Source organism: Phyllobates terribilis, unplaced genomic scaffold (assembly GCF_046119375.1).
Source record: "Phyllobates terribilis strain yellow unplaced genomic scaffold, ASM4611937v1 Scaffold_124__1_contigs__length_5142088, whole genome shotgun sequence".
Taxonomy (NCBI): domain Eukaryota; kingdom Metazoa; phylum Chordata; class Amphibia; order Anura; family Dendrobatidae; genus Phyllobates; species Phyllobates terribilis.
This window is the reverse complement of record NW_027362884.1, coordinates 3504503-3527237: the sequence shown is the minus strand read 5'-3', so window position 1 is coordinate 3527237 and position 22735 is coordinate 3504503. Positions and strand designations below refer to the sequence as shown.

The following is a 22735-nucleotide window of genomic DNA, read 5'->3' as shown; positions in this document are numbered from 1 at the left end:
ATGCAGTTTCTAAAATCAGAAAGAATTGAATTCAATGTTTTTTGTTCATTTTGCTTGTTTGTCGGATTTTGGGATGGACTCTTTGGCTTTGCTTTTCTTCTCCTCATTGGATTTTTCATGTTCAAAGTTGCAGAAGCCAGATTACAAGCTCATTTTGGTTCAACTTCAGCAACTGTGCATTGCATTGCCATGTAATGTGATGCAATGCTATCTTTCTAGCTCTCCCTTTTTACTTCCTTTTGGATAAACAGACATATTAGGCAAGCATTTTGGAGCTTTCACCTAAATAACTACAGGTGGTGAGATAAGCTGCACAATATAATTGACCTTTCAGTATATTGTTGCACACACACCATCTATTTAGCAAATGCCCTTGTTATCAACAGCAGCCTTTTAAACTCACCTGAGCTAACAGGTATGTGCGCTGGTTACTCTGCTGCGCTTAAAATTTCTTTTTTGGTTTGCTACAATGCCTTTTCTGAAACGTTGTCTCCTTCTGCTGGAACACTGACTTCTTTCATTTAATGCCTGCAGACTATAAAAGAGAACCCAACCCAAAAAGTTTGGTTGATTAGTCTGTGGCATTCTGTTAAACTGTTGCTTATGGCGGTCTCTGTGAGCTTCTCAGCGACATTCAGCCAGCCAGGTATCCTGCCTGCAGTAGATGGAATGTGGCAATGGAACGCTGGCTGCGCATGTCATAATAGGCTCTGAGCCTTTATATACCTGTGCACAGCAGCAGCCACCTTCAGTCTGCTGCTGGACAGCCAGCAGCAGCAGCAGCAGGAGAGGTATGTAATCAGGAGCCCTCCTGCTAAGGGTAGACAGCTGCTCGTTCCACCCCACCCCCCGCCTTAATTGGTTCTCCTCCCTTCCAACGGTGTTGAGGCGGGTGGGAACAGCAGGGGGTGAAGGTGCTGTGTTTAAAGAGGTGGAGTTATGCAGATCTAAAACGCGTGGATTGCAGCAGCAGCAAGCCGAAAAGTGCAGGCATGTAAGGGATCTAGAGGTTGACAACATGTCTTCTTAACGGGAGTCCAGGAGCTCATCTCCACAAATGGACTTTTCAGGATCCTTGGGTGGCTCCGTAGTTTGAAACCAATTCTGGTTATCGCTTCTCGGCCTTTTGGCTAAGATCAAGTGTAGTATCTGTTCTTATCAGTTTAATATCTGATACGTCCCCTATCTGGGGACCATATATTAAATGGATTTTTAGAACAGGGAGATGGAAAAAGAGCTTGCTCTGTCCACTCCACGCATTGACCTGGTATTGCAGTATCTCCAGGACCGGTGCACCCCTTCTTTAATGCAGTTTCTAAAATCAGAAAGAATTGAATTCAATGTTTTTTGTTCATTTTGCTTGTTTGTCGGATTTTGGGATGGACTCTTTGGCTTTGCTTTTCTTCTCCTCATTGGATTTTTCATGTTCAAAGTTGCAGAAGCCAGATTACAAGCTCATTTTGGTTCAACTTCAGCAACTGTGCATTGCATTGCCATGTAATGTGATGCAATGCTATCTTTCTAGCTCTCCCTTTTTACTTCCTTTTGGATAAACAGACATATTAGGCAAGCATTTTGGAGCTTTCACCTAAATAACTACAGGTGGTGAGATAAGCTGCACAATATAATTGACCTTTCAGTATATTGTTGCACACACACCATCTATTTAGCAAATGCCCTTGTTATCAACAGCAGCCTTTTAAACTCACCTGAGCTAACAGGTATGTGCGCTGGTTACTCTGCTGCGCTTAAAATTTCTTTTTTGGTTTGCTACAATGCCTTTTCTGAAACGTTGTCTCCTTCTGCTGGAACACTGACTTCTTTCATTTAATGCCTGCAGACTATAAAAGAGAACCCAACCCAAAAAGTTTGGTTGATTAGTCTGTGGCATTCTGTTAAACTGTTGCTTATGGCGGTCTCTGTGAGCTTCTCAGCGACATTCAGCCAGCCAGGTATCCTGCCTGCAGTAGATGGAATGTGGCAATGGAACGCTGGCTGCGCGTGTCATAATAGGCTCTGAGCCTTTATATACCTGTGCACAGCAGCAGTCACCTTCAGTCTGCTGCTGGACAGCCAGCAGCAGCAGCAGCAGGAGAGGAATGTAATCAGGAGCCCTCCTGCTAAGGGTAGACAGCTGCTCGTTCCACCCCACCCCCCGCCTTAATTGGTTCTCCTCCCTTCCAACGGTGTTGAGGCGGGTGGGAACAGCAGGGGGTGAAGGTGCTGTGTTTAAAGAGGTGGAGTTATGCAGATCTAAAACGCGTGGATTGCAGCAGCAGCAAGCCGAAAAGTGCAGGCATGTAAGGGATCTAGAGGTTGACAACATGTCTTCTTAACGGGAGTCCAGGAGCTCATCTCCACAAATGGACTTTTCAGGATCCTTGGGTGGCTCCGTAGTTTGAAACCAATTCTGGTTATCGCTTCTCGGCCTTTTGGCTAAGATCAAGTGTAGTATCTGTTCTTATCAGTTTAATATCTGATACGTCCCCTATCTGGGGACCATATATTAAATGGATTTTTAGAACAGGGAGATGGAAAAAGAGCTTGCTCTGTCCACTCCACGCATTGACCTGGTATTGCAGTATCTCCAGGACCGGTGCACCCCTTCTTTAATGCAGTTTCTAAAATCAGAAAGAATTGAATTCAATGTTTTTTGTTCATTTTGCTTGTTTGTCGGATTTTGGGATGGACTCTTTGGCTTTGCTTTTCTTCTCCTCATTGGATTTTTCATGTTCAAAGTTGCAGAAGCCAGATTACAAGCTTATTTTGGTTCAACTTCAGCAACTGTGCATTGCATTGCCATGTAATGTGATGCAATGCTATCTTTCTAGCTCTCCCTTTTTACTTCCTTTTGGATAAACAGACATATTAGGCAAGCATTTTGGAGCTTTCACCTAAATAACTACAGGTGGTGAGATAAGCTGCACAATATAATTGACCTTTCAGTATATTGTTGCACACACACCATCTATTTAGCAAATGCCCTTGTTATCAACAGCAGCCTTTTAAACTCACCTGAGCTAACAGGTATGTGCGCTGGTTACTCTGCTGCGCTTAAAATTTCTTTTTTGGTTTGCTACAATGCCTTTTCTGAAACGTTGTCTCCTTCTGCTGGAACACTGACTTCTTTCATTTAATGCCTGCAGACTATAAAAGAGAACCCAACCCAAAAAGTTTGGTTGATTAGTCTGTGGCATTCTGTTAAACTGTTGCTTATGGCGGTCTCTGTGAGCTTCTCAGCGACATTCAGCCAGCCAGGTATCCTGCCTGCAGTAGATGGAATGTGGCAATGGAACGCTGGCTGCGCGTGTCATAATAGGCTCTGAGCCTTTATATACCTGTGCACAGCAGCAGCCACCTTCAGTCTGCTGCTGGACAGCCAGCAGCAGCAGGAGAGGTATGTAATCAGGAGCCCTCCTGCTAAGGGTAGACAGCTGCTCGTTCCACCCCACCCCCCGCCTTAATTGGTTCTCCTCCCTTCCAACGGTGTTGAGGCGGGTGGGAACAGCAGGGGGTGAAGGTGCTGTGTTTAAAGAGGTGGAGTTATGCAGATCTAAAACGCGTGGATTGCAGCAGCAGCAAGCCGAAAAGTGCAGGCATGTAAGGGATCTAGAGGTTGACAACATGTCTTCTTAACGGGAGTCCAGGAGCTCATCTCCACAAATGGACTTTTCAGGATCCTTGGGTGGCTCCGTAGTTTGAAACCAATTCTGGTTATCGCTTCTCGGCCTTTTGGCTAAGATCAAGTGCTTTATTGCAGGAGATTGTGGTTGAAGGGCACTCGGGTACCCCTCTCCTTGGCCTTTCAGGATCGTCCACTTTGGTGGACTTAACCTGCTTGCTGCTATTAGGGAGAGGGCTTAGTCCCAGGGTAACGAGTTGCGATCCCCCAGCTTCCAGGTGTTTTTCGCTGCAAGAACACTGGGAGCGCAGATTGCAAGTGGCTGCAATTTGCAACCTTGTTGCGTTTTTCCATGGAGGTTGACCCTAACCTCGTGCCTCTTTATGCAAGGCTAAAAAACTCTATCCGAGTTCACTTCACGGCGGGTGGCTCGGATATGAGGAAATTAGGGTATGTAGTCCAGGACGTGCTCAGGAACCTTCTTGGCGTACAAAGGAATGAAATTCTCTCCATCCAGGATTATCCCAGAAGAGGTGACTATGACATCACATTCACCGGAGAAGGTATTTTTAGAGATGTACTAGAAAAGTTAAAAAAAGTTGAAAATAGTCCTGTTTTGAAAGGGATACAAATTGTTGAGCACGTCCTGGATGAGGTAAGACTGGTTATTGTAAAAATATTTTCGCCCTTTGTTTCTGCTCCAGAAGTAATGTCATTTCTAGCAATTTATTTTAAAAGTGTTAAATGTATTGGGAAGATATTAAACGAATATAACATATGGACATCTAAGTGGAAATTCCTTGTGAAGTGTACAAGAGATCCAAATACACCAGGTGGTATACGGCTCCCCCCTGCCCGTTTCAAAATTGGGCAAACAAATGGGGATTTCTTCTTTTCTGGGATGCCAGTATATTGCAGAAATTGTGGGCGCTATGGTCATTCAAAAGAAAACTGTCATGTATCATGTAGAAATTGTGCTAGTGAAGAACATGAGACAAAAGAATGCCCTAAGGAAAAGAAATGCAGTTTTTGCCAGACTCCAGGTCACTTTTATTTTTCTTGCCCTCACAGATTTCGGGAAGATGAGCAAAAGGGGAAGTCCAAGACGTCCGACCAAGGACCAAAAGATCAGACCACCCCTCAGGAGGAGGAACAACAACCTGGAGCCTCTGGAGACAATAAGGGCGTACCAAATAGTGAAGTGTCTCCAGAGTCTATGACAGGTAAAATACCAAATCCCAAAACCTGGCTGCAGGACCTGCGGGAGTCCAAAAGGAGGGCTGAGAAGGAGCAGAAGGGCACTACTGGTAAGGTCAAAAGGGACCGGCAAAAGGCCGACACAGAAGCCCATGCCCAGTCTGGGTCTCCTAGTGCTGAGGGCGCTGAGTGGATAAAGGTGGGTCCTAAGAAAAAGAAAAAGGGTGGTTCGGAGGAGGCAGCAGGAGGTGAACAGATGGACACTTCTCCAGAAGGGGACGTGGACGCTGGACCCTCAGGGGTTTCGGTCTCCGCTGCTACAGGTGGGGACCGGGATCTTGCTGCCTCTGAAGAGTCAGAGGCTCTGCCTTGTGCGCAACCTCCTCCTATAGGACGACCTTCTACAGGTCAAACAGGGGCGGCGGAACCCCTCGGGGACCCACCTGATGAGGAACTGCATGGCCAGCCAATGGAGACCCAGCGGGTTCTGCCAGCCAGCCCTCCGAGCTATGCCAGTGTAGCGTCGGGTTTATATAAATGTGGTAATCTTTCCTCCTCCACGGAGACTCTCGTGACGATACTATCAGATGAGGAGGGAGGCGCAAGCCCAGTGGTCTGATCAGGTTCATCGGACAGGTAAATCCGTTGCTCTTAGTTACCTAAGTAAAATTTCTACATTTTCTAATGATGGCTGAACTCAAAGGTATTTCCCTCAACGTGAGAGGCATAAAATCTAACACGAGAAGAACTGCTCTTTTTAATTTTTTTACGTGTTTTACTGCATCTGTATTTTTTCTGCAAGAATGTAATATCCCACATGAAATGTCATATCAAAAATATAAAGATGAGTGGAAGTGTGGGCCATCTGTCTGGTCCGGATCGAATGCTGCAGGATCAGCGGGTGTAGCCATACTTTTTAAAGGGAACGTTTTAATTGATTTTATTCAGGAAATTTTACCAGGTCGTATTTTATTAGTGAAAGCTTTTATTGATGGTATTAGATGGCAGTTTTTAAATTTTTATGGATCCCCAGAGAAAAATGAAAGAGCCGAAATGCTTGATCTTTTACCATTATTTATTAATAACTCTGAACCTTTTATCTTAGCAGGGGATTTTAATTGTGTTTTAAAAGGTGAAAACCGGCGCTCCAGCTCTGTAAGCAGGAACTACGATAAAACCTCAGGTATGCTACATGATATAGTCAAAGATGCTAAATTGATAGACATATATAAAGAGTGTCATAGTGACAGCACAGAGGACGCCGGTTTCACTTGGAGCAATTCTAATTGTAGCTCTAGGATTGATTTTATTTTTGGTTCAGATAAAACAATACCTGCCAAATGTGAAGTTTTAACTAATATATTTTCAGACCATAAACTTTTATCCTTTACCATAAAAGTAAATGACAACAAAAAATGTGGTAAGAAAAGCTGGAAAATGAACGTATCCCTTTTAACCGACTCGCAGATTTTATCAGATTTTATTGAGTTTTATAGGAAATGTAGAAAAGGGAAAAAAACAAGTGAGACTATGAGTGTATGGTGGGATAGAATGAAAGTAAAAATAAAAGACTTTTTTATTAAAAAGAGTATATGTAGAGCCAAAGAAAAATATGAAGAATATAGAATTTTAAATACCCGCCTACAAACATTATTTAAGCTCAGAGACAATGGGATAGATGTACAAGTTGATATTTCAAACTTAAAAGAAGAGATTTCAAAATGGCTAGAACAAAAAGGAAAAGAGATAATTTTTCGTTCTAGAGTACAACATATAGAAGAAAATGAAAAGTGTTCCAGATATTTTTTTAGGAAAAATAAAAAAGAAAAAGTGATAATTGACCATATAGATGGTGAGAATAATCTAAAAAATATGCTGGGTAAAGTTGAGGTTTTTTTTTCTAATCTTTTTAATGGAAAAAATATAGATAATAAATTAATGGATGATTCGCTGCAAGGACTAACAGCTGTTTTAGATCCCGCATCCCAAGAGTTTTTATCCCAAGTTTTAACGGAACAAGAAGTGTTAAAAACTATTAAAAGTTTTAAAACTGGAAAGGTCCCTGGTCCTGATGGCATCCCAATAGAATTTTATGTATGTTTTTATGATATTTTAAAAGATGATTTGTTTTATTTGTTTACTGAGGTTTTTAATAATAAGGTTTTATTAAATTCCTGGAAGAAAGGTGAAGTCTCCCTCCTATACAAAAAAGGCGATAAATCAAAATTAGAAAACTGGAGACCAATAACACTTTTAAATTGTGACTATAAAATAATGGCTAAAATTTGTGCAAATCGTCTAAAAGAAGTCATCAGCAAAGTTATTCATTCTAATCAAGTGTGTGGGGTGCCGGGGCGCAGTATATGGGACAATCTGAATTTAGTGAAAGACTGTATTGAGGATGTGAAAGACAGAAAGGGGAAAATGGCGATTTTATCTATTGATTTTGAAAAAGCATTTGACCGTGTCTCACACTTTTATCTTTTTAAAGTTTTAGAGAAAATGGGCATACCAGAAGGGTTTTTACTATCGCTTAAAGCATTTTACAAGGATTGTACAAGTAAGATTTTAGTGAATGGTTTTAAGACACAAGAGGTATTTTTACGGTCAGGGGTGAAACAGGGATGCCCTCTGTCCCCCCTACTGTTTATCTGTGCACTGGAACCAATGTTATGTGCAATACGCCAAAATAAACAGATATGCGGTGTCCCTCTGCCTGGAAGCGGTGGTTTGGAGGCCAAGGTTGTAGGCTACATGGATGACGTGGCGGTCTTGTGTACAGATGCACCATCACTTACGGCCACTCTCCATCAAGTGCAATCCTTTTGCCTAGCTTCTGGTTTTAAAATCAATTTTAATAAGTGTAACATTTTAAGTGTTGGGGGGATGATTTTACGTGATGTACCAATTAATGTCTCCGAATCCATTTCCATTTTAGGTATATCATTCACTGAAAATAATGATGGTTATAATAGTTGGGAAACAGTTATACAGAAAGTAAATACGAAAATATGTATGTGGAACATGAGGAGACTTACAATGGAGGGTAAAGTATTGGTTTTAAAGATGGTGATTTTACCTCTTTTATTGTATCTTAGCATGGTTTTCCCCCCGCCTGTTAATGTTTTAAAAAAGATAACCAAAACCTGTTTTACCTTCTTTTGGAACTCAAAAATGGAAAAGCTGAAAAGAGAAATCGTGATGAAATCAAAAGTAAAAGGTGGTAAAGATTTTCCAGATTTTAATAGGTTTCTTTTAATCCATCTGTTCGTTTACTGTTTTAATGCCCTTTTTAAGAATCACTATTGGTCCTTTTTTATGCGTTTTAATACAGGATTTTTTATGAGAAAGTTTGGATGGTATGAAGTTAATATATCTGTGCCCCATGCTTTTAATTTGTCGACGCATTATGAGATTTTAAGGAAAATAGTGTCCGATTTTAATTTAGGGACTAAGAAAATAGAGGAATTAAGAAATAGTAAGAAACTAATTAAAGAAATACGTAAAAGTGAGGAAATATGTAATGTTGACAGATATGATGATGACAAATCTATGTCTATCTGGAAAATGATTAACGTTTTTTATCTTTTTAATGAACAGAGAGATCTGGCTTGGAGTTGCATGCACCGCTGTCTTCCTTGCCGGGCATTCCAATACAGAAGAGGATTTGTGAGGTCTGCCATCTGCCCAAGAGCCGGATGCCAAGACGAGGAAACGGTGGAACATCTATTATGGACATGTAATTTTGCAAAGGATTTCTGGAGAAGACTGCTCCCCCTACTGGAAAGGGTGGCAGACCTCAAGGACTTTACATATAAAACTGTGCTATACGGACTTATGGAATGCCCCACAATGGACCAGTACACAATGGCTTGGAAGACAGTGAACTGCGCCAAGTCATCTCTCTGGAAAGCGCGCAACATTGCTATTTTTAAACAAGATGTTTTATCAGTGAATGATGTTTTAAGTTTATGTTTATGTGAAATGTATACTTATTATTTAATTGACAAAAAGAAGAATGTACATATTTCCAAAAAATGGCTTGTTGACCAATGGAACCTAATTATTTAAAATCTTTGTATTTTTTTGTTTTGTAAATTTCATTTGTCTTTTAACGTTTGGTATTTGTGTAATTATGCTTGTAATTTGTTAAAGTTTTAATAAACGGTTTTATCCCTCTGCAGGGGATAGCCAAATTAAAAAATCTGTTCTTATCAGTTTAACATCTGATACGTCCCCTATCTGGGGACCATATATTAAATGGATTTTTAGAACAGGGAGATGGAAAAAGAGCTTGCTCTGTCCACTCCACGCATTGACCTGGTATTGCAGTATCTCCAGGACCGGTGCACCCCTTCTTTAATGCAGTTTCTAAAATCAGAAAGAATTGAATTCAATGTTTTTTGTTCATTTTGCTTGTTTGTCGGATTTTGGGATGGACTCTTTGGCTTTGCTTTTCTTCTCCTCATTGGATTTTTCATGTTCAAAGTTGCAGAAGCCAGATTACAAGCTCATTTTGGTTCAACTTCAGCAACTGTGCATTGCATTGCCATGTAATGTGATGCAATGCTATCTTTCTAGCTCTCCCTTTTTACTTCCTTTTGGATAAACAGACATATTAGGCAAGCATTTTGGAGCTTTCACCTAAATAACTACAGGTGGTGAGATAAGCTGCACAATATAATTGACCTTTCAGTATATTGTTGCACACACACCATCTATTTAGCAAATGCCCTTGTTATCAACAGCAGCCTTTTAAACTCACCTGAGCTAACAGGTATGTGCGCTGGTTACTCTGCTGCGCTTAAAATTTCTTTTTTGGTCTGCTACAATGCCTTTTCTGAAACGTTGTCTCCTTCTGCTGGAACACTGACTTCTTTCATTTAATGCCTGCAGACTATAAAAGAGAACCCAACCCAAAAAGTTTGGTTGATTAGTCTGTGGCATTCTGTTAAACTGTTGCTTATGGCGGTCTCTGTGAGCTTCTCAGCGACATTCAGCCAGCCAGGTATCCTGCCTGCAGTAGATGGAATGTGGCAATGGAACGCTGGCTGCGCGTGTCATAATAGGCTCTGAGCCTTTATATACCTGTGCACAGCAGCAGCCACCTTCAGTCTGCTGCTGGACAGCCAGCAGCAGCAGCAGCAGGAGAGGTATGTAATCAGGAGCCCTCCTGCTAAGGGTAGACAGCTGCTCGTTCCACCCCACCCCCCGCCTTAATTGGTTCTCCTCCCTTCCAATGGTGTTGAGGCGGGTGGAAACAGCAGGGGGTGAAGGTGCTGTGTTTAAAGAGGTGGAGTTAGGCAGATCTAAAACGCGTGGATTGCAGCAGCAGCAAGCCGAAAAGTGCAGGCATGTAAGGGATCTAGAGGTTGACAACATGTCTTCTTAACGGGAGTCCAGGAGCTCATCTCCACAAATGGACTTTTCAGGATCCTTGGGTGGCTCCGTAGTTTGAAACCAATTCTGGTTATCGCTTCTCGGCCTTTTGGCTAAGATCAAGTGTAGTATCTGTTCTTATCAGTTTAATATCTGATACGTCCCCTATCTGGGGACCATATATTAAATGGATTTTTAGAACAGGGAGATGGAAAAAGAGCTTGCTCTGTCCACTCCACGCATTGACCTGGTATTGCAGTATCTCCAGGACCGGTGCACCCCTTCTTTAATGCAGTTTCTAAAATCAGAAAGAATTGAATTCAATGTTTTTTGTTCATTTTGCTTGTTTGTCGGATTTTGGGATGGACTCTTTGGCTTTGCTTTTCTTCTCCTCATTGGATTTTTCATGTTCAAAGTTGCAGAAGCCAGATTACAAGCTCATTTTGGTTCAACTTCAGCAACTGTGCATTGCATTGCCATGTAATGTGATGCAATGCTATCTTTCTAGCTCTCCCTTTTTACTTCCTTTTGGATAAACAGACATATTAGGCAAGCATTTTGGAGCTTTCACCTAAATAACTACAGGTGGTGAGATAAGCTGCACAATATAATTGACCTTTCAGTATATTGTTGCACACACACCATCTATTTAGCAAATGCCCTTGTTATCAACAGCAGCCTTTTAAACTCACCTGAGCTAACAGGTATGTGCGCTGGTTACTCTGCTGCGCTTAAAATTTCTTTTTTGGTTTGCTACAATGCCTTTTCTGAAACGTTGTCTCCTTCTGCTGGAACACTGACTTCTTTCATTTAATGCCTGCAGACTATAAAAGAGAACCCAACCCAAAAAGTTTGGTTGATTAGTCTGTGGCATTCTGTTAAACTGTTGCTTATGGCGGTCTCTGTGAGCTTCTCAGCGACATTCAGCCAGCCAGGTATCCTGCCTGCAGTAGATGGAATGTGGCAATGGAACGCTGGCTGCGTGTGTCATAATAGGCTCTGAGCCTTTATATACCTGTGCACAGCAGCAGCCACCTTCAGTCTGCTGCTGGACAGCCAGCAGCAGCAGCAGCAGGAGAGGTATGTAATCAGGAGCCCTCCTGCTAAGGGTAGACAGCTGCTCGTTCCACCCCACCCCCCGCCTTAATTGGTTCTCCTCCCTTCCAACGGTGTTGAGGCGGGTGGGAACAGCAGGGGGTGAAGGTGCTGTGTTTAAAGAGGTGGAGTTATGCAGATCTAAAACGCGTGGATTGCAGCAGCAGCAAGCCGAAAAGTGCAGGCATGTAAGGGATCTAGAGGTTGACAACATGTCTTCTTAACGGGAGTCCAGGAGCTCATCTCCACAAATGGACTTTTCAGGATCCTTGGGTGGCTCCGTAGTTTGAAACCAATTCTGGTTATCGCTTCTCGGCCTTTTGGCTAAGATCAAGTGTAGTATCTGTTCTTATCAGTTTAATATCTGATACGTCCCCTATCTGGGGACCATATATTAAATGGATATTTAGAACAGGGAGATGGAAAAAGAGCTTGCTCTGTCCACTCCACGCATTGACCTGGTATTGCAGTATCTCCAGGACCGGTGCACCCCTTCTTTAATGCAGTTTCTAAAATCAGAAAGAATTGAATTCAATGTTTTTTGTTCATTTTGCTTGTTTGTCGGATTTTGGGATGGACTCTTTGGCTTTGCTTTTCTTCTCCTCATTGGATTTTTCATGTTCAAAGTTGCAGAAGCCAGATTACAAGCTCATTTTGGTTCAACTTCAGCAACTGTGCATTGCATTGCCATGTAATGTGATGCAATGCTATCTTTCTAGCTCTCCCTTTTTACTTCCTTTTGGATAAACAGACATATTAGGCAAGCATTTTGGAGCTTTCACCTAAATAACTACAGGTGGTGAGATAAGCTGCACAATATAATTGACCTTTCAGTATATTGTTGCACACACACCATCTATTTAGCAAATGCCCTTGTTATCAACAGCAGCCTTTTAAACTCACCTGAGCTAACAGGTATGTGCGCTGGTTACTCTGCTGCGCTTAAAATTTCTTTTTTGGTTTGCTACAATGCCTTTTCTGAAACGTTGTCTCCTTCTGCTGGAACACTGACTTCTTTCATTTAATGCCTGCAGACTATAAAAGAGAACCCAACCCAAAAAGTTTGGTTGATTAGTCTGTGGCATTCTGTTAAACTGTTGCTTATGGCGGTCTCTGTGAGCTTCTCAGCGACATTCAGCCAGCCAGGTATCCTGCCTGCAGTAGATGGAATGTGGCAATGGAACGCTGGCTGCGCGTGTCATAATAGGCTCTGAGCCTTTATATACCTGTGCACAGCAGCAGCCACCTTCAGTCTGCTGCTGGACAGCCAGCAGCAGCAGCAGCAGGAGAGGTATGTAATCAGGAGCCCTCCTGCTAAGGGTAGACAGCTGCTCGTTCCACCCCACCCCCCGCCTTAATTGGTTCTCCTCCCTTCCAACGGTGTTGAGGCGGGTGGGAACAGCAGGGGGTGAAGGTGCTGTGTTTAAAGAGGTGGAGTTATGCAGATCTAAAACGCGTGGATTGCAGCAGCAGCAAGCCGAAAAGTGCAGGCATGTAAGGGATCTAGAGGTTGACAACATGTCTTCTTAACGGGAGTCCAGGAGCTCATCTCCACAAATGGACTTTTCAGGATCCTTGGGTGGCTCCGTAGTTTGAAACCAATTCTGGTTATCGCTTCTCGGCCTTTTGGCTAAGATCAAGTGTAGTATCTGTTCTTATCAGTTTAATATCTGATACGTCCCCTATCTGGGGACCATATATTAAATGGATTTTTAGAACAGGGAGATGGAAAAAGAGCTTGCTCTGTCCACTCCACGCATTGACCTGGTATTGCAGTATCTCCAGGACCGGTGCACCCCTTCTTTAATGCAGTTTCTAAAATCAGAAAGAATTGAATTCAATGTTTTTTGTTCATTTTGCTTGTTTGTCGGATTTTGGGATGGACTCTTTGGCTTTGCTTTTCTTCTCCTCATTGGATTTTTCATGTTCAAAGTTGCAGAAGCCAGATTACAAGCTCATTTTGGTTCAACTTCAGCAACTGTGCATTGCATTGCCATGTAATGTGATGCAATGCTATCTTTCTAGCTCTCCCTTTTTACTTCCTTTTGGATAAACAGACATATTAGGCAAGCATTTTGGAGCTTTCACCTAAATAACTACAGGTGGTGAGATAAGCTGCACAATATAATTGACCTTTCAGTATATTGTTGCACACACACCATCTATTTAGCAAATGCCCTTGTTATCAACAGCAGCCTTTTAAACTCACCTGAGCTAACAGGTATGTGCGCTGGTTACTCTGCTGCGCTTAAAATTTCTTTTTTGGTTTGCTACAATGCCTTTTCTGAAACGTTGTCTCCTTCTGCTGGAACACTGACTTCTTTCATTTAATGCCTGCAGACTATAAAAGAGAACCCAACCCAAAAAGTTTGGTTGATTAGTCTGTGGCATTCTGTTAAACGGTTGCTTATGGCGGTCTCTGTGAGCTTCTCAGCGACATTCAGCCAGCCAGGTATCCTGCCTGCAGTAGATGGAATGTGGCAATGGAACGCTGGCTGCGCGTGTCATAATAGGCTCTGAGCCTTTATATACCTGTGCACAGCAGCAGCCACCTTCAGTCTGCTGCTGGACAGCCAGCAGCAGCAGCAGCAGCAGCAGGAGAGGTATGTAATCAGGAGCCCTCCTGCTAAGGGTAGACAGCTGCTCGTTCCACCCCACCCCCCGCCTTAATTGGTTCTCCTCCCTTCCAACGGTGTTGAGGCGGGTGGGAACAGCAGGGGGTGAAGGTGCTGTGTTTAAAGAGGTGGAGTTATGCAGATCTAAAACGCGTGGATTGCAGCAGCAGCAAGCCGAAAAGTGCAGGCATGTAAGGGATCTAGAGGTTGACAACATGTCTTCTTAACGGGAGTCCAGGAGCTCATCTCCACAAATGGACTTTTCAGGATCCTTGGGTGGCTCCGTAGTTTGAAACCAATTCTGGTTATCGCTTCTCGGCCTTTTGGCTAAGATCAAGTGTAGTATCTGTTCTTATCAGTTTAATATCTGATACGTCCCCTATCTGGGGACCATATATTAAATGGATTTTTAGAACAGGGAGATGGAAAAAGAGCTTGCTCTGTCCACTCCACGCATTGACCTGGTATTGCAGTATCTCCAGGACCGGTGCACCCCTTCTTTAATGCAGTTTCTAAAATCAGAAAGAATTGAATTCAATGTTTTTTGTTCATTTTGCTTGTTTGTCGGATTTTGGGATGGACTCTTTGGCTTTGCTTTTCTTCTCCTCATTGGATTTTTCATGTTCAAAGTTGCAGAAGCCAGATTACAAGCTCATTTTGGTTCAACTTCAGCAACTGTGCATTGCATTGCCATGTAATGTGATGCAATGCTATCTTTCTAGCTCTCCCTTTTTACTTCCTTTTGGATAAACAGACATATTAGGCAAGCATTTTGGAGCTTTCACCTAAATAACTACAGGTGGTGAGATAAGCTGCACAATATAATTGACCTTTCAGTATATTGTTGCACACACACCATCTATTTAGCAAATGCCCTTGTTATCAACAGCAGCCTTTTAAACTCACCTGAGCTAACAGGTATGTGCGCTGGTTACTCTGCTGCGCTTAAAATTTCTTTTTTGGTTTGCTACAATGCCTTTTCTGAAACGTTGTCTCCTTCTGCTGGAACACTGACTTCTTTCATTTAATGCCTGCAGACTATAAAAGAGAACACAACCCAAAAAGTTTGGTTGATTAGTCTGTGGCATTCTGTTAAACTGTTGCTTATGGCGGTCTCTGTGAGCTTCTCAGCGACATTCAGCCAGCCAGGTATCCTGCCTGCAGTAGATGGAATGTGGCAATGGAACGCTGGCTGCGCGTGTCATAATAGGCTCTGAGCCTTTATATACCTGTGCACAGCAGCAGCCACCTTCAGTCTGCTGCTGGACAGCCAGCAGCAGCAGCAGCAGGAGAGGTATGTAATCAGGAGCCCTCCTGCTAAGGGTAGACAGCTGCTCGTTCCACCCCACCCCCCGCCTTAATTGGTTCTCCTCCCTTCCAACGGTGTTGAGGCGGGTGGGAACAGCAGGGGGTGAAGGTGCTGTGTTTAAAGAGGTGGAGTTATGCAGATCTAAAACGCGTGGATTGCAGCAGCAGCAAGCCGAAAAGTGCAGGCATGTAAGGGATCTAGAGGTTGACAACATGTCTTCTTAACGGGAGTCCAGGAGCTCATCTCCACAAATGGACTTTTCAGGATCCTTGGGTGGCTCCGTAGTTTGAAACCAATTCTGGTTATCGCTTCTCGGCCTTTTGGCTAAGATCAAGTGTAGTATCTGTTCTTATCAGTTTAATATCTGATACGTCCCCTATCTGGGGACCATATATTAAATGGATTTTTAGAACAGGGAGATGGAAAAAAAGCTTGCTCTGTCCACTCCACGCATTGACCTGGTATTGCAGTATCTCCAGGACCGGTGCACCCCTTCTTTAATGCAGTTTCTAAAATCAGAAAGAATTGAATTCAATGTTTTTTGTTCATTTTGCTTGTTTGTCGGATTTTGGGATGGACTCTTTGGCTTTGCTTTTCTTCTCCTCATTGGATTTTTCATGTTCAAAGTTGCAGAAGCCAGATTACAAGCTCATTTTGGTTCAACTTCAGCAACTGTGCATTGCATTGCCATGTAATGTGATGCAATGCTATCTTTCTAGCTCTCCCTTTTTACTTCCTTTTGGATAAACAGACATATTAGGCAAGCATTTTGGAGCTTTCACCTAAATAACTACAGGTGGTGAGATAAGCTGCACAATATAATTGACCTTTCAGTATATTGTTGCACACACACCATCTATTTAGCAAATGCCCTTGTTATCAACAGCAGCCTTTTAAACTCACCTGAGCTAACAGGTATGTGCGCTGGTTACTCTGCTGCGCTTAAAATTTCTTTTTTGGTTTGCTACAATGCCTTTTCTGAAACGTTGTCTCCTTCTGCTGGAACACTGACTTCTTTCATTTAATGCCTGCAGACTATAAAAGAGAACCCAACCCAAAAAGTTTGGTTGATTAGTCTGTGGCATTCTGTTAAACTGTTGCTTATGGCGGTCTCTGTGAGCTTCTCAGCGACATTCAGCCAGCCAGGTATCCTGCCTGCAGTAGATGGAATGTGGCAATGGAACGCTGGCTGCGCGTGTCATAATAGGCTCTGAGCCTTTATATACCTGTGCACAGCAGCAGCCACCTTCAGTCTGCTGCTGGACAGCCAGCAGCAGCAGCAGCAGGAGAGGTATGTAATCAGGAGCCCTCCTGCTAAGGGTAGACAGCTGCTCGTTCCACCCCAACCCCCGCCTTAATTGGTTCTCCTCCTTTCCAACGGTGTTGAGGCGGGTGGGAACAGCAGGGGGTGAAGGTGCTGTGTTTAAAGAGGTGGAGTTATGCAGATCTAAAACGCGTGGATTGCAGCAGCAGCAAGCCGAAAAGTGCAGGCATGTAAGGGATCTAGAGGTTGACAACATGTCTTCTTAACGGGAGTCCAGGAGCTCATCTCCACAAATGGACTTTTCAGGATCCTTGGGTGGCTCCGTAGTTTGAAACCAATTCTGGTTATCGCTTCTCGGCCTTTTGGCTAAGATCAAGTGTAGTATCTGTTCTTATCAGTTTAATATCTGATACGTCCCCTATCTGGGGACCATATGTTAAATGGATTTTTAGAACAGGGAGATGGAAAAAGAGCTTGCTCTGTCCACTCCACGCATTGACCTGGTATTGCAGTATCTCCAGGACCGGTGCACCCCTTCTTTAATGCAGTTTCTAAAATCAGAAAGAATTGAATTCAATGTTTTTTGTTCATTTTGCTTGTTTGTCGGATTTTGGGATGGACTCTTTGGCTTTGCTTTTCTTCTCCTCATTGGATTTTTCATGTTCAAAGTTGCAGAAGCCAGATTACAAGCTCATTTTGGTTCAACTTCAGCAACTGTGCATTGCATTGCCATGTAATGTGATGCAATGCTATCTTTCTAGCTCTCCCTTTTTACTTCCTTTTGGATAAACAGACATATTAGGCAAGCATTTTGGAGCTTTCACCTAAATAACTACAGGTGGTGAGATAAGCTGCACAATATAATTGACCTTTCAGTATATTGTTGCACACACACCATCTATTTAGCAAATGCCCTTGTTATCAACAGCAGCCTTTTAAACTCACCTGAGCTAACAGGTATGTGCGCTGGTTACTCTGCTGCGCTTAAAATTTCTTTTTTGGTTTGCTACAATGCCTTTTCTGAAACGTTGTCTCCTTCTGCTGGAACACTGACTTCTTTCATTTAATGCCTGCAGACTATAAAAGAGAACCCAACCCAAAAAGTTTGGTTGATTAGTCTGTGGCATTCTGTTAAACTGTTGCTTATGGCGGTCTCTGTGAGCTTCTCAGCGACATTCAGCCAGCCAGGTATCCTGCCTGCAGTAGATGGAATGTGGCAATGGAACGCTGGCTGCGCGTGTCATAATAGGCTCTGAGCCTTTATATACCTGTGCACAGCAGCAGCCACCTTCAGTCTGCTGCTGGACAGCCAGCAGCAGCAGCAGCAGGAGAGGTATGTAATCAGGAGCCCTCCTGCTAAGGGTAGACAGCTGCTCGTTCCACCCCACCCCCCGCCTTAATTGGTTCTCCTCCCTTCCAACGGTGTTGAGGCGGGTGGGAACAGCAGGGGGTGAAGGTGCTGTGTTTAAAGAGGTGGAGTTATGCAGATCTAAAACGCGTGGATTGCAGCAGCAGCAAGCCGAAAAGTGCAGGCATGTAAGGGATCTAGAGGTTGACAACATGTCTTCTTAACGGGAGTCCAGGAGCTCATCTCCACAAATGGACTTTTCAGGATCCTTGGGTGGCTCCGTAGTTTGAAACCAATTCTGGTTATCGCTTCTCGGCCTTTTGGCTAAGATCAAGTGTAGTATCTGTTCTTATCAGTTTAATATCTGATACGTCCCCTATCTGGGGACCATATATTAAATGGATTTTTAGAACAGGGAGATGGAAAAAGAGCTTGCTCTGTCCACTCCACGCATTGACCTGGTATTGCAGTATCTCCAGGACCGGTGCACCCCTTCTTTAATGCAGTTTCTAAAATCAGAAAGAATTGAATTCAATGTTTTTTGTTCATTTTGCTTGTTTGTCGGATTTTGGGATGGACTCTTTGGCTTTGCTTTTCTTCTCCTCATTGGATTTTTCATGTTCAAAGTTGCAGAAGCCAGATTACAAGCTCATTTTGGTTCAACTTCAGCAACTGTGCATTGCATTGCCATGTAATGTGATGCAATGCTATCTTTCTAGCTCTCCCTTTTTACTTCCTTTTGGATAAACAGACATATTAGGCAAGCATTTTGGAGCTTTCACCTAAATAACTACAGGTGGTGAGATAAGCTGCACAATATAATTGACCTTTCAGTATATTGTTGCACACACACCATCTATTTAGCAAATGCCCTTGTTATCAACAGCAGCCTTTTAAACTCACCTGAGCTAACAGGTATGTGCGCTGGTTACTCTGCTGCGCTTAAAATTTCTTTTTTGGTTTGCTACAATGCCTTTTCTGAAACGTTGTCTCCTTCTGCTGGAACACTGACTTCTTTCATTTAATGCCTGCAGACTATAAAAGAGAACCCAACCCAAAAAGTTTGGTTGATTAGTCTGTGGCATTCTGTTAAACTGTTGCTTATGGCGGTCTCTGTGAGCTTCTCAGCGACATTCAGCCAGCCAGGTATCCTGCCTGCAGTAGATGGAATGTGGCAATGGAACGCTGGCTGCGCGTGTCATAATAGGCTCTGAGCCTTTATATACCTGTGCACAGCAGCAGCCACCTTCAGTCTGCTGCTGGACAGCCAGCAGCAGCAGCAGCAGGAGAGGTATGTAATCAGGAGCCCTCCTGCTAAGGGTAGACAGCTGCTCGTTCCACCCCACCCCCCGCCTTAATTGGTTCTCCTCCCTTCCAACGGTGTTGAGGCGGGTGGGAACAGCAGGGGGTGAAGGTGCTGTGTTTAAAGAGGTGGAGTTATGCAGATCTAAAACGCGTGGATTGCAGCAGCAGCAAGCCGAAAAGTGCAGGCATGTAAGGGATCTAGAGGTTGACAACATGTCTTCTTAACGGGAGTCCAGGAGCTCATCTCCACAAATGGACTTTTCAGGATCCTTGGGTGGCTCCGTAGTTTGAAACCAATTCTGGTTATCGCTTCTCGGCCTTTTGGCTCAGATCAAGTGTCTGGACATCAGGTTCCTTGAGTGCTAGCCCTCGGCCTTCCAGCATCGCCACTCCGGTGGCTTAAGCTGGATGCTGCTATAGGGGGAGAGTGAGGAGGAAACGGGAAGGCGATTTCCGTGGCTGACTATGGGAGTCAAGCTGAAATTTGCTGGGACCGGGGACCCCCGGGTCAAGAATGGATTTCGCATTGAGATTTCCGAGGAGAAGAAGGGACATTTTTCCATGTCCTACCTGGTGAATGCCATCTTCTATGAAGCATTGAAGATTAAGAAGTCGGACATTCTTTGCCTGCAGGAATTTAGAAGTCATGGAAGGTATGTGCTGGTTCTTTCTACTATGGCTGCTTGCCAAAATCTTTATAGAACCTTGAAAGGCCATACTGAGAACTCCCTCCTAGATGGACTCACTTTTACTGTCCTCTATTCAAAGGGGGATGTTCCTGTTGTTGTGTTTATGCACAATCCCTTTATCCCCCAGGAGGACATTACTGTATTCTTGAGGAGGCATTGTACTTATGTGCATTTTTCCCACAAGATCTCGAATGAAGAAGGCTTGTGGACTGGCAAATACAAGTACTTTGTTCGTTTTGCTACAGACCCCGAGGGGCCAGGGGGCATACATTATCCTCCTATGAGTTTCTCTATTGGGAGAGACACTGGTTTCTTGTACTTTCCTGATGCTCCTTTTTTCTGCAGAAGATGTAACAAGTATGGTCATGTCCAGGAGTCCTGCAGGTATCCGCCAACCTGCAGGAGGTGTAACACGTCTGGTCATATGGCGAAAGACTGCAAGAACCAGGTAAAGTGTGATGCTTGTGGTGAGGAGGGGCATGTTCTTAGGCAGTGTCAAGCTGGAACCACTCCTAAGTCTTTTGCTCAAGTGGTCGCGGAGGGGCCTGCTGTTCCTTCGACTTCTACTAGGGTTCCACAAGGTCCCCTTCCGGATGTCGGGGAGGCAACTGCTCCCCAAGAGGAAGAGGATGGCACTCAGATGGACGACATATTTGAAGATGCCCAGCTTCAGCCTCCTGCGTCAGGAGGCTTTGACATGGTGATTCCAGAGGTGATGTCACCTTTCCCTCCCCAGTTTGGTGTCCGTGGTGAGGGGGAAATGGACTTGTCCAATTCTCCTGTCATATCTTGGTGCAATACTGCTTCAGAGGAGATCGGGGGCGGTGGCCAAGGGGACTTGTCTGCTGTCCGTTTCTCTGATGAGGAGGATCCTGATGTGGTCAAGAAGAAGCCAAGGACTGAGTGTTCATCCATTGCTGCCGTGTGTGATAGCCCGGTGGACTCTCGTGCTTACCCGTCAGATGTATTTTCTCCTGACATTGTTACATTTGGCATTCAGCCAAATGGTAATAGCTTTGCTTTGCTTGATGAAGGTTGAGTTGATGTTTTCTTTCTTTTTTTTTTCAGGTTATGTGTGATCCCCTTTAGTTATGCCGCATCATTCTGGATGGGACATTGTGTCCCTTAATGTTAGGCAAATTAGATCTGTTACCCGAAGAACAACAGTTCTGGATTATCTAAAGGGTTTGAGTGCAGATGTCTATTGTCTACAAGAGTGTGGGATTACTGAATCTCCAGGAGATAAGGACTGGCCTTATGGCCAGTATGTTTGGTCGGGGTCCAGCTTTAACAAAAATGATGGTGTGGGGATTTTAGTTGGTAATAAGAATATTACTATTGATAGTTACACGGTTGTGGAGGTGGGTCGCTGCATTATTGTTTTTTTGAGTTATAGGGGGTGGAAGGTTAGAATGATTAATTTATATTGTCCTACTAAAAAAGAGGAGCGGCTTGCTCTTCTTGAGAAATTGAGTTTTTTTCTTCCTGGAAAAATTCCTACAGTTTTTGTTGGTGACTGTAATTGTGTCACAGAAGGTAATGTGGACATTACGGGAAAAAAGTTATCTCAACTTATTTCTGATTTTTCTTTCTTAGACGCTGCAATACTTGAGTATGGCTTTCCACCACCGCCTACATATTATGCTGACCGTGGTAATATTTCATCGAGGATAGATAGGATGTTATTTTCCAAAAATATGGTTTGTTCAAGTTATGTTCAACATAAGGTACCTTTTTCTGATCATGAGTGTTTGCGTGGAGTTTTTAGTGCGAATGGGGACATGGTGTTTGGGGGTGGGGTTTGGAAATTGAATACGAGGTTGTTGGAGGATGAGGAGGTGATGAGTGAGTTGGAGAAAAGGTATGCAAGTTGGAGGTGGCGTAAGCGTGATTTTGGTAGTGTGCTTGAATGGTGGGATTGGGTGAAATTACAGTTAAAAACTTTCTTTAAAAAATGGGGCTACAAAAAAGCTGCCAGATATCGTAATAGATTTAATGACTTAAGTAGACGGATTGATTGGTTGCGTGGGTGTGTTAGGAAAGGAATGGATATGTCTGATCAGCTTGAGGTTGCTAAGAATGAGTTAAAATGTCTTCTGGATGAAAAAGGTAAAGAGATTATTTACCGTACCAAGTTAGAGCATTTGGAAAAGAATGAAAAGTGCACCAGGTACTTTTTTAAAAAAATGAATGGAAGGAAGTTGGATTTGAGTGAAGTGGTAGGTGAAGATGGATCTAGTGTGGTTGGGAAGAATGTGTTGAATGAGGTGAATGGCTTCTATAGTAAGTTGTACGATGAGAAATGGATTGATCCTGGACTTGTGTCGCATGTATTGAGTGGTATGGAGAAGAGACTTGGTTCGGATGAATGTGATGCTTTGTGTGAGGATGTTATTTTGGATGAGGTGAGGAATGTTGTTATGAGTGCTAAAAAGAATAAGACGCCTGGGAAGGATGGGTTGCCTGTGGAGCTGTATGTGAAAGCTTGGGAGTTTTTGGGTAAGGACTTGACTGAGGTTTGTAGGTATATGTGGATGAATGGTGTTTTGTGTGACAGTATGAAAGAGGGTATAGTGGTTCTTGTGTTTAAGAAGGGTGAGAAAAAGCGTTTGGAGAACTGGAGACCCATATCATTGCTTAACGCTGATTATAAGGTCTACAGTAAATTGTTAGCAAATCGTATGCGTGAGGTGATTGGTAGGGTTGTGGAGGATGACCAAGTGTGTGCCGTGCCTGGTCGGAGTATAAGTGATAATTTGTTATTGTTAAGGGATATGCTTGGGGATTGTAAGACTAGAAAGCAGAAGTGTATGGTGTTAGCAATTGATTTCGAAAAGGCTTTTGATAGAGTTTCGCATGTGTTTCTGTTTAAAGTATTGGAGAGGATGGGTTTCCCTAGGGTTTTTCTGAAT

General features: G+C 43.3%; 10 non-coding genes across 10 annotated transcripts; all 10 read left to right on the top strand.

The window, feature by feature from the left end:
• Nucleotides 1–1110: 1110 nt before the first annotated feature.
• On the top strand, nt 1111–1301 carry LOC141203433 (U2 spliceosomal RNA). The gene has a single exon (XR_012274477.1). It is a non-coding gene; the product is annotated as a U2 spliceosomal RNA (small nuclear RNA).
• A 1115-nt stretch (nt 1302–2416) lies between these two features.
• LOC141203432 (U2 spliceosomal RNA) lies at nt 2417–2607 on the top strand. Its single transcript, XR_012274476.1, has one exon. It is a non-coding gene; the product is annotated as a U2 spliceosomal RNA (small nuclear RNA).
• A 6384-nt stretch (nt 2608–8991) lies between these two features.
• On the top strand, nt 8992–9176 carry LOC141203194 (U2 spliceosomal RNA). The gene has a single exon (XR_012274327.1). It is a non-coding gene; the product is annotated as a U2 spliceosomal RNA (small nuclear RNA).
• A 1115-nt stretch (nt 9177–10291) lies between these two features.
• On the top strand, nt 10292–10482 carry LOC141203430 (U2 spliceosomal RNA). Its single transcript, XR_012274474.1, has one exon. It is a non-coding gene; the product is annotated as a U2 spliceosomal RNA (small nuclear RNA).
• A 1115-nt stretch (nt 10483–11597) lies between these two features.
• LOC141203804 (U2 spliceosomal RNA) lies at nt 11598–11788 on the top strand. Its single transcript, XR_012274829.1, has one exon. It is a non-coding gene; the product is annotated as a U2 spliceosomal RNA (small nuclear RNA).
• A 1115-nt stretch (nt 11789–12903) lies between these two features.
• On the top strand, nt 12904–13094 carry LOC141203429 (U2 spliceosomal RNA). The gene has a single exon (XR_012274473.1). It is a non-coding gene; the product is annotated as a U2 spliceosomal RNA (small nuclear RNA).
• A 1121-nt stretch (nt 13095–14215) lies between these two features.
• Nucleotides 14216–14406, top strand: LOC141203428 (U2 spliceosomal RNA). The gene has a single exon (XR_012274472.1). It is a non-coding gene; the product is annotated as a U2 spliceosomal RNA (small nuclear RNA).
• A 1115-nt stretch (nt 14407–15521) lies between these two features.
• Nucleotides 15522–15712, top strand: LOC141203825 (U2 spliceosomal RNA). Its single transcript, XR_012274850.1, has one exon. It is a non-coding gene; the product is annotated as a U2 spliceosomal RNA (small nuclear RNA).
• Nucleotides 15713–16827: 1115 nt separating this feature from the next.
• LOC141203762 (U2 spliceosomal RNA) lies at nt 16828–17018 on the top strand. Its single transcript, XR_012274789.1, has one exon. It is a non-coding gene; the product is annotated as a U2 spliceosomal RNA (small nuclear RNA).
• Nucleotides 17019–18133: 1115 nt separating this feature from the next.
• On the top strand, nt 18134–18324 carry LOC141203426 (U2 spliceosomal RNA). The gene has a single exon (XR_012274471.1). It is a non-coding gene; the product is annotated as a U2 spliceosomal RNA (small nuclear RNA).
• The last annotated feature ends 4411 nt before the right edge of the window (nt 18325–22735 follow it).